Raw genomic sequence first — 9644 nt, 5'->3', positions numbered from 1 at the left:
GTCAATTGGCATTCTGAAGGAATTATTGACTGGTGAAATGATTATTAAAGGCATTTCTACTTTCAATTTTCCCCTTCCTATGAAAATTTTACCTGCATAACCAAATGCAATATGATTCTGAAGGCACTAAGATATTCCATCATTATACTAAGACATGTTGCAAATAAATGTTGGTTTGCCAGGGATAATAATTGTTGATGCCTCATCTTCTTCTTATCAGGGGAAAATAAAGCTCCCAAGTAACAATTTGAGAAGAAGCATCCCAAAAAAAATTGTTGTAACACCAACATCCAAGCATTCTCAATTTCAAAAGGTCAATAATTAACCCAAAATTTAAAAAAAAAATCTAAATACTTAAATTTCACAAGATGTCAAAAAGTAAGCAAGATAAACTTAAGAGCACAAAAACTGTACACCGAAAATATGAAATTTCTCATTTTAACATAGGCAGGAGAACTTTTCAAACTTGCCACATTACTTGAGCACCTTTAAAAATAAAAAACAATAAGTCGAAAACACGAAATACTTCAAGCAGACTCAGGGGAGGAGAAGCTTCAAAATGGCCATATTACTTAAAGCACCTTATCGAAACATTCAAGACTAGTGCAACTTCTCAAGAATGGATGTTCCAACAGCTGGATAGCTAATGGTCTTTGTGCAGGATTTTCAGGGAGACATAGGCTGACAAGGTGACCGAAATTGCTGGCGAACTGTCTCGTTTCTCCCTAGACAAGCGGTGCTTCAGTCCTGTAGGCAAACAATTGTTTTGATTGATGTATAATAACCATTAAGCCTACTCTTGTCTTGACAGGGATGCGGTGATAGGCCAACTCCAAAGCAGTTAATCTGAGGAGCCATATGTCAGAGCCTCCCCAGCATCATAGACTTCTGAAGCATGACTGAATTCATCAATCGTTGAATTTATCACTGAATTTTTAGCATTGTCAGATTTCCAAGCATGACACAGAGTTGCATCATGACCCAAAGCAATGCATAAAGGATTCCTACAGAAAAAAATATCGTCTGGACTGGCACGTTTGAGAACCATATGATTTTCATGGAGGAAACCAAGACCTTTTAAGGGTTCCATCCGAACCAGGGCAATACAATCGTCGGGTCAACCATCATTTCATCGATTCCTTGAAAGAAGCCTCAGTGAACCCTTATCAAATAAGGGCATCGAGACACAATAACTTGTACCGCTTGCAAATTCGTTTATAACCCCGATGATACACGGATGGGAATTAGCATCCACACTGATCTCAGCTGATTTCTGGAGCAACTCACTTCTCCATCTCCATTACCTTCAAAGCCACATAGTGATCAGTGCTTTTGATGGGCTCATACTTGGCTTGGTAAACCAGACATTCCCCCTGGTGGTGGCCAAGAATTTTCACCAGTTTGTAGGTGCCCTTACCATAAAAAACGCGCACCTCAAAGATTTTCCCTACCACCTTTTCAAATGGCTTAAGGTCCTTAAACAAATCACCCTGAATAGTTCTTCCAAACTAGGTCTACCAGCAGGATTAGAATTCAAGCAGGGCCTGATTACCTCTTGAGACACTGGGGAGAAACACAAATTCTTAGAGGGGTTCTGCCCCAAATTCCACCTCACCAATATCAATAGGGTAAAATACAGTAAACCCCCCTGTGGTTAGGGAAATAAACACGAAACCCTCTCATTATTTAAAAACACCCACTTAACCCTCCCCGGTGCTTTGGATTTCTTTGGATTTTACCTACTAACCGGCTAGGAAGCTAGCAAGTGACATTGATGCGACCTAATGGCCGCATGTGACTGAAAGAGACTAGTTTTCATTCCCATTTTTCCCTCCATGTCTCTTACGAATGAAACCCACCATAGTTGTTATTTTGCAAATGGAAAAATTGGACAGAGAGACACAAAATTAAGACAAAAATCATAAGAGCGTAGCTTTGGAGGGCACAACATAGCTTTGTTCAAGGAAGAAACCGAAAATGTCAAGCTAAGGTACCAAAATTGATGTTTTTGCAAGAATAAAGCAAAGATTAAGGTAGTGGAATCTAAAAATCCATCAAAAGATATGTTGTATTTTGTATGTGAAAATGGTGCTTGTTCATTTTGGACATGATGCAACCCAATTAGTAGAGAGGCAGGCACTAATGAATCATCCTGTCAAAGTCCATACATGGAAGGAGTTTCACTACTGGATCTGCAATGGCGAAAATATTTTTCATCTCTGGGCAAGGGATGGAAAGTAATAACTATAATATCATTATGAGACACTACAGTCGAAGATTCACAATGTCGAAACAATGACAGGGCTAATGAAGATGATGATGATGGTGTTTGTAGTTGTGTCTCTTTTGTCACTAGTTGTTATATGTATGAAATGAATGTTCAGGACAAATTAGTATAAAAAATGTGTAGTAGATGAGGGAGTTGGGCACAATGGTAGATTTTGTTATGTCCAACATGTTGCCACATCTAGTTTCAATTGGATGTAATGAAGTAGACATTCTGGTTTTAATTAAGATGAACGAATGAAGCTACATTGTTTTGTTGCAAGACATTTAAAAAATACAGGACAAAAAAATTGAAAGACTGGAGATTACATTGCAATGAACTTGTCAAATTAAATCAGTTTTAGCAAAGATGTCACCTATCTATTTCAAAGATACCATTAGTGTGAGAACCCGTATTTCCCTAATATTTTTCCTAGGGTTTTTCCCCTTAATTGCATGTTTTCTGCATTTTCTGGCTTAGGAATATTTTCCTGGTGAATTTTATGAGTAATTATAGTTTTTAGATGATTTTTCTAGTATTGGAGAATTTTTAGAAAATTAAGAATATATATTGGACGTGGGACCCACTAGTGCGAAAAGTTCGAAAAAATTCGGCCAATTAGGTTAAATTCCGGATACTGTGTAAAATTTATCGGGTGTTAAGAGATAAGTAGAGTGTGTGAAATGATTGATGTGAGAGAGAAAACGAAGTGATAAGATTGCATTAATGGTGTGACAAGTGTCACCATTTTATGGGTTGAAGTTTAAGAGTTACTATTCCACTTTTGACCTTTTGACCCATTTAGTTAAATATCTCCAAAATTCACTAAAATTCCCTCATTTTTTTCTTCTCCATTGCCGGCCCTCTCTCTCTAACAAAGAAGGAGAAAAACCTTTTCCAACTTCAAGCTTTCCACTAGCTTGAATCATCTAAATCAATCACATAAACTAGTTTCCATTCCATACAACTTTTCCATTTGGTGTTGGTGGTGAGTTTGGTGAAGTTTTTGGAAGAGCTAAGGTGGTCTACAACTCCTCTTATCTTGTTTCTTAGGTAAGTGATGATTGACTATTCCCTTACACCTAATGATGCTTAAATTGTGCCTAATGGTAGTGATAGTGAAGCCTTTTGTGATTTATTTCTTGATTTGAAGTGAATTAGTGAAGTTTTTATTTTTTTGAGGAATTTTCTGGTTTAATGTGATCATGGTGTTGTGGTTGTTTATGATGGTTGATAATGAGGGGTTATGACTCTAGTGAATCTGAATTGTTGATATTTGCAACCAATTTTGGATTTGGATTGAAATGTGAAATGTTAGGGTTTCAAAACCCCTAATTCTGTCCGGTTTTGGATCATAGGGTTAGAGGCCGAAATGGACTTTGCTCGAAACATGAAAGTTGTAGGTATTGATGAGTTTGAAGTGCCTACAAAATTTCAGGTCATTTGGATTAGTGTAGAGTGAGATATGTCGATTTTACTGTTGCTGTTCTAGGTTGATCAGAATGCGAAAACTGCACTAGTAATTGGCCATTTTGACTGGAATTGGTTTGGATTTTGTTGTTGGTGTCTTCTGATGAAATGTAGCTGGATGTCTTAGCTATCATATGCCTTTGGAATCAATGCATTTGGACTTGTGTAGACTGAAATAGACTAATTACAGCATAGTGCGATTTGGGAACCTGCAATTGCGGTTCTGGTTTGGTAATCTGCATTTTTGACCTAGTTGTGCTAGGATTTGGACTGAGTGGCCTTCTACATTGTTGTAGCCCTGTCTTTTAGCTTTGAGATAGTGGGTCTTACACCCTCATCCGATAAGCGTAGCGCATTTTGTGCCATTACCGCAAAAGTATGACGAAAACTGTTTTTTTTTGTTAAGGCCTAAGCTAATGTCATTTCTTAATTTCTGGTTACCTATGATGCTTATTTATGCATATGAAACCCTATTGGGGTTATAATTGGTATGGCTTTATGACTCGTTATCGAGTCTCATGGTCTTTGTTTACGTGTTCTAGGACGTGACGAGGGTTCACGGCGACCTTTTTAACGTTGGTGCATGAAATATCACTTACGTGATTGGTGAGTATACTACTCACTTAAATGTTGTAATGTGGCTTTGCTATATGTGGTTGTGTTGCCTTGAAGGCTTATTTAGATATTGTAATTGATTAAGGTGAGGGTGTACTTGACCGCCCTCACCCCTTTTGATAGTATCACTAATTGTCTACTGTTTCACTGTCTTACTGAACTTGATATATGAGTTATTGCATTCCATTTCATGGAAACTGATTTGGTGTTGTTTGGACGAATGTCCAACGACCTTACTGTATCACTGAGCTCAACTCCGTTAGGTAGTCAATTGGATCGAGCCGGCGAGGGCTTGGTCGTGATAATTGACATGCCACGGGGACTGTACTGGGGAATCTTGTAGTAATGAGACTCTTGATTCCGGTAAACTCGAGTATTACCAAAATGACTGAATGGAGTGCGGGCCCGGTTGGGGTATGATAGTTGGACGGTTGGATGTAAGTGATGTCTACGGATGGTTACTTTTAACATTGACGGAGGGTCAATGAGGTTGGATCAAGAAATAAGCGTGGAAATGGGCTCTTGAGAGCCATCCGTATCCTTTCACTGATGTGATTTATTGCTTATTTGTATACTTGAACTGAACGGTTATACTTATGTGATCTTAGCTGCTGTGGTGGTTGTATTCTCACTGGGCATTTAGCTCACCCCATTTCTTTTGTTTTCCTTACAGGAATATGACTCTTTTGGAATGAATTTTGTAAAATGGTTGCCGAATGAACTAGATGAATGCCTCTTTTGTATTGTATATAAAATGGGACCCTAAATGTATCATTAGGGCCGTTTTCACTTTTGTTTTGGCAACCCACATATGTAGTGACTTTTGTATCACTTTTAAAGGCCATTGTGGCTTGTAAATGGTTAATGTTATGTTGTATATGTATTTCGATGTTTGGTTGGGTTTCGGACGGGTCGGTTACTATTCATGGCGGACTCTGGATTTCATTTCTTTTATTTTGGGTTATTTTGCCCTTTTGCCTTGTTGCGCGCATTATAAGTTTCAGAACGTGATAGATCGCTTTATACTGCACCGTTAGTCCTAGCGAGAGTTGGGCAGGCAGTCCGCTAACCTCTTTGGTTCGCCTTAGGGGAAGGTGGGGCTGTCACAGGTGGTATCAGAGTCTAGGTTTGAATTAGCCTGGGTGTTATAGGAATGCTTGACTTGAGGATTCTATTGTTTATGCCTATTAAGTGTATTCATGTTATTTCTTCCTTTGCTATAGGATGGATGCGAGTGGTGACCCTAGTGCTAGTCCTTCGGGAGTGAGACCTCCCAGAGCACTTCCCGTGATTCCATATCAGATCAGGCAGAAGGGGGCCGTGGTGCGTTGGAGCCCGGCCAACCGCCTTCGACGGTGTGGGTGCCGTGATACTTATGCTTACCCGAACGCCTTAGTTTTGGCTGTGGCAAAGGAGCGTAAGGAGCTAGAGGATGACAACACTAAGTTGGAAGCGGTGGTTGCTACGCTGGAAGCTGAGGTGACTCAGGTTAAGGCAACCAATGAGAAGCAAGTCGCACGTATCAAAGAGTTAGAGTACGACGTGCTTGAGGTCGAGGACCGAGTTGACGACCTCTGCGATCAGCTGAGGACTGCACGCGAGCGCGAGATTACGCGGGCTCGCAAAGTCAGGGGTCGCGCTGAGGCGATCCTTAATTTGTGTGACGATGGTCTTGAGGAGTCTAGTGATGAGGCTTCGTATGCGGGGGCTGAGGCGGGGGAGGAGTCTACCCTGTCGCCTGGATCCCAGACCCCAGCGACTGACTAGGCCTTGATCTTTAGGCATCTTTTGGATAGTTGGTGGTTTTTGTATGTACATAGGGATAGGGATAGAGCCTTAGCTAACCGTTTTGGGTTGGGTTAGCTACGCGTAAATCTCTTTTGATAGGCCAATCCTCGGGGGGATCGTTTGTGTTTGTACGTGCTTTGGCCGTACTTGACTTGACTGATTGTATATATGTGTTTGGCTTGTATGTATGTGTGTTTGTGATTATGCTTGGACTGTATAAATATGTGTTATTGTGCAAAGTTTAAGTGTTACTTATATGTCTTGTTACTACTTTGGTTTAGTATTCTTGCCTAAACCGAATAAAACTCATGGAAGGTACACGGAGTGGTCGGGGACGTGGGCGCGGAACTAGACAACCCACACCGGTTAGGGAAACGAGGGAAACCTCTACTGGACCCAATCCTGGACCGCAAATAGATCCGAATGTGCAAATAGCTGCTGCTATGCAGCAAATGACCAATTTACTAGCACAAGTAGTGCAACAACAGGGCCAGAACCCAAACCCTAACCCCGGAAACCCTGGCCATCATATTGAGAGCGAAGATAGAGCTCTAGAACGTTTTCAAAAGTTTTTCCCGTCAAAGTTTGTTGGGGGACCCGACCCTGACGTTGCTGAGAAATGGCTTGAGAAGATGGTTGATATATTTGCAGCTCTACATTACCCAGACGAACGGCAGGTGACTTTTACCGTATTTCAATTTGAGGGGGCTGCCCGTTCCTGGTGGAACGTAATTAGACAGAAATGGGAGCGGGAGCAGATGCCTAGGACATGGGTGAATTTCATCCGAGAATTTAATGTAAAGTTTTTCCCTCCTCTAGTCCAGGAGAGGAAGGAGGACGAGTTTATCCGGCTCCGGCAAGGGGCTCAGACTGTGGCGGAATATGAGAGTCAGTTCACCCGCCTGTCCAAATTCGCGCCTGAGCTAATCATGACTGAGCAACGACGGGTGAGGCGCTTTATTCAGGGTTTGAACGTTGAGATCCAGAAAACCTCGCGGCGGCTCAAATCACTACGTTTAGCGAGGCAATGGAAAAAGCCCAACGAGTTGAAAGTACACGGCTGCAGGTCCGAAACTTACAGGCTAAGAAGCGTGGCTTTCCTGGGAGTACTTCCGGACAGGGTGAAAAGACTACTCCATCTAAATTCGGACGAGGAACGGGTGGTGGTCGACAGTCTGGTTCAGGCAGAGGGACTCCGTTCAGGGGTGGTCAAACTGGGCGAGGACAAAGGGGAAACGCTCAGAGTGGCTCGGCTTTGGCACCCCGTGGTCCCTGTGGGCATTGTGGAAAAGCAAACCACACCGAAAATAATTGCTGGAGGAAATAGGGCAAATGTCTGCGATGTGGAAGCGCGGACCACCAATTGGCTACATGCCCGGTCCTGAAACAAGACGGAAAGGGGAGCCAACCATCATCGAGGACCAATACTGGACCAGCCAAGGGAGATGGGTCCAAACCTAAAGTACCAGCTAAGGTGTACTCTATAGAGCCCCATCAGGTCCCAGAGTCTTCGGAGGTCGTAGAAGGTACGATCCCTATTTTCCACCGTTTTGCCAAAGTTTTAATTGATCCTGGTGCCACTCATTCGTTTGTTAACCCTGATTTCATGTGTGGCATCGATATAAAACCTGCTAGTTTACCATATGACCTAGAGGTTAGTACACCTACGGGGAATCAACGGTTGGTGACTAGTATGGTTTATAGGGACTGCGATGTATGGGTAAGTGAAAAGAGATTTTTAGGAGATCTTATTAGCTTGTCCATTAAGGGGTATGACGTGATTCTGGGTATGGACTGGCTAGCCAAATATAACGCCCAACTGGATTGTAAAACGAAGGTAGTAGAATTTCGCATTCCTGGCGAGGCAACCTTAAAGTTAGATATAAGGGGTAGGTTAGTCTCATCTGCTTTAATCTCGGGCATACGGGCTAGGAAACTGATAAGTAGAGGGGCGCAAGGATTTTTGGCCTTTTTGATTAACACCCCTACGGATAAGTTAAAAGTGGAAGACGTGGCCATAGTGAGGGAATTTCCGGATGTTTTTCCTGATGAGTTAGTAGCCTTACCTCCGGAAAGGGAGATAGAATTCCGAATAGATCTATTACCTGGAACCTCACCTATCTCAAAAATCCCTTACCGAATGGCGCCTGCAAAACTTAAGTTGTAATTACAAGATCTTTTGGAGCGGGAATTCATTCACGAGAGTGGATCTCCTTGGGGGGCTCCTGTTCTATTTGTGAAGAAGAAGGACGGAACCTTGAGGATGTGCATTGATTACCGGGGGCTGAACAACGTAACCATCAAGAATAAGTATCCACTGCCTCACATCGACGAGTTGTTTGACCAGCTGCAAGGAGCAGTGGTCTTCTCCAAGTTGGACCTCCGGCAGGGATACTATCAGTTGTTGATTAGGAAGGAGGACATTCCGAAAACTGCTTTCAACTCAAGATACGGGCATTACGAGTTCGCCGTTATGCCCTTTGGACTGACAAATGCTCCCGCCGCCTTCATGGACCTAATGCACCAGGTTTTCAAACCCTATCTGGACCGATTTGTCGTTGTGTTCATTGACGACATTCTGGTCTACTCTAAGACACGCGAGGAGCATGAGGAGCATTTGAGAGTGGTGTTGCAGATATTGAGGGAACATCAGCTGTACGCCAAGTTTAGTAAATGCGAGTTCTGGTTGGAGAAAGTAGCGTTTCTAGGGCACGTGATCTCCCACGAAGGTATTTCGGTGGACCCGGCGAAGGTAGAGGCCGTGACAAATTGGAAGAGGCCAGAAAACCCCACGGAAATTCGCAGCTTTCTAGGGTTAGTTGGGTACTACCGAAGGTTCATTAAGGATTTTTCCAAACTGGCGGGACCTTTAACTGACCTGACAAAGAAGCATGGAGGATTTGTCTGGAACGCCCGATGCGAAACAAGTTTTCAGGAACTAAAGAGAAGATTGACCATGGCTCCAGTGCTAGTTTTGCCAAATGGAGTGGACGGGTTTGCGGTGTATGCAGACGCGTCACGAGAAGGATTGGGGTGCGTGTTGATGCAGAACCGGAATGTGATTTCTTTCGCCTCTAGGAAATTGAAGCTTCACGAGCAGAACTACCCGACTCACGATCTGGAACTAGCCGCAGTGGTCTTTGCACTGAAAAAGTGGAGGCATTACCTATATGGGGTGACCTTCGAAGTGTATTCGGATCACAAAAGTCTTAAGTACCTTTTCTCCCAGAAGGAATTGAACATGAGGCAACGAAGGTGGATGGAATTCCTGGAAGATTACGACTGCACAATCAACTATCATCGGGGAAAGGCAAATGTGGTAGCAGATGCTTTGAGTTGTAAGGTGCAAGTAGCAGGATTGATGATTAAGGAGTGTGATTTATTAGAATCCGTGTGTGAGTGGAGACCCTGTCTTGGGAGCCATAAGGTGGTATTTGTCAATGTTAGGGTGACCTCCACTCTACTGGAACGCATTAAAGAGGCGCAAAACGAAGATTTGATGGTA

This window comes from Coffea arabica, chromosome 2c (assembly GCF_036785885.1).
Source record: "Coffea arabica cultivar ET-39 chromosome 2c, Coffea Arabica ET-39 HiFi, whole genome shotgun sequence".
Taxonomy (NCBI): domain Eukaryota; kingdom Viridiplantae; phylum Streptophyta; class Magnoliopsida; order Gentianales; family Rubiaceae; genus Coffea; species Coffea arabica.
Note: the sequence above shows the minus strand (reverse complement) of the source record.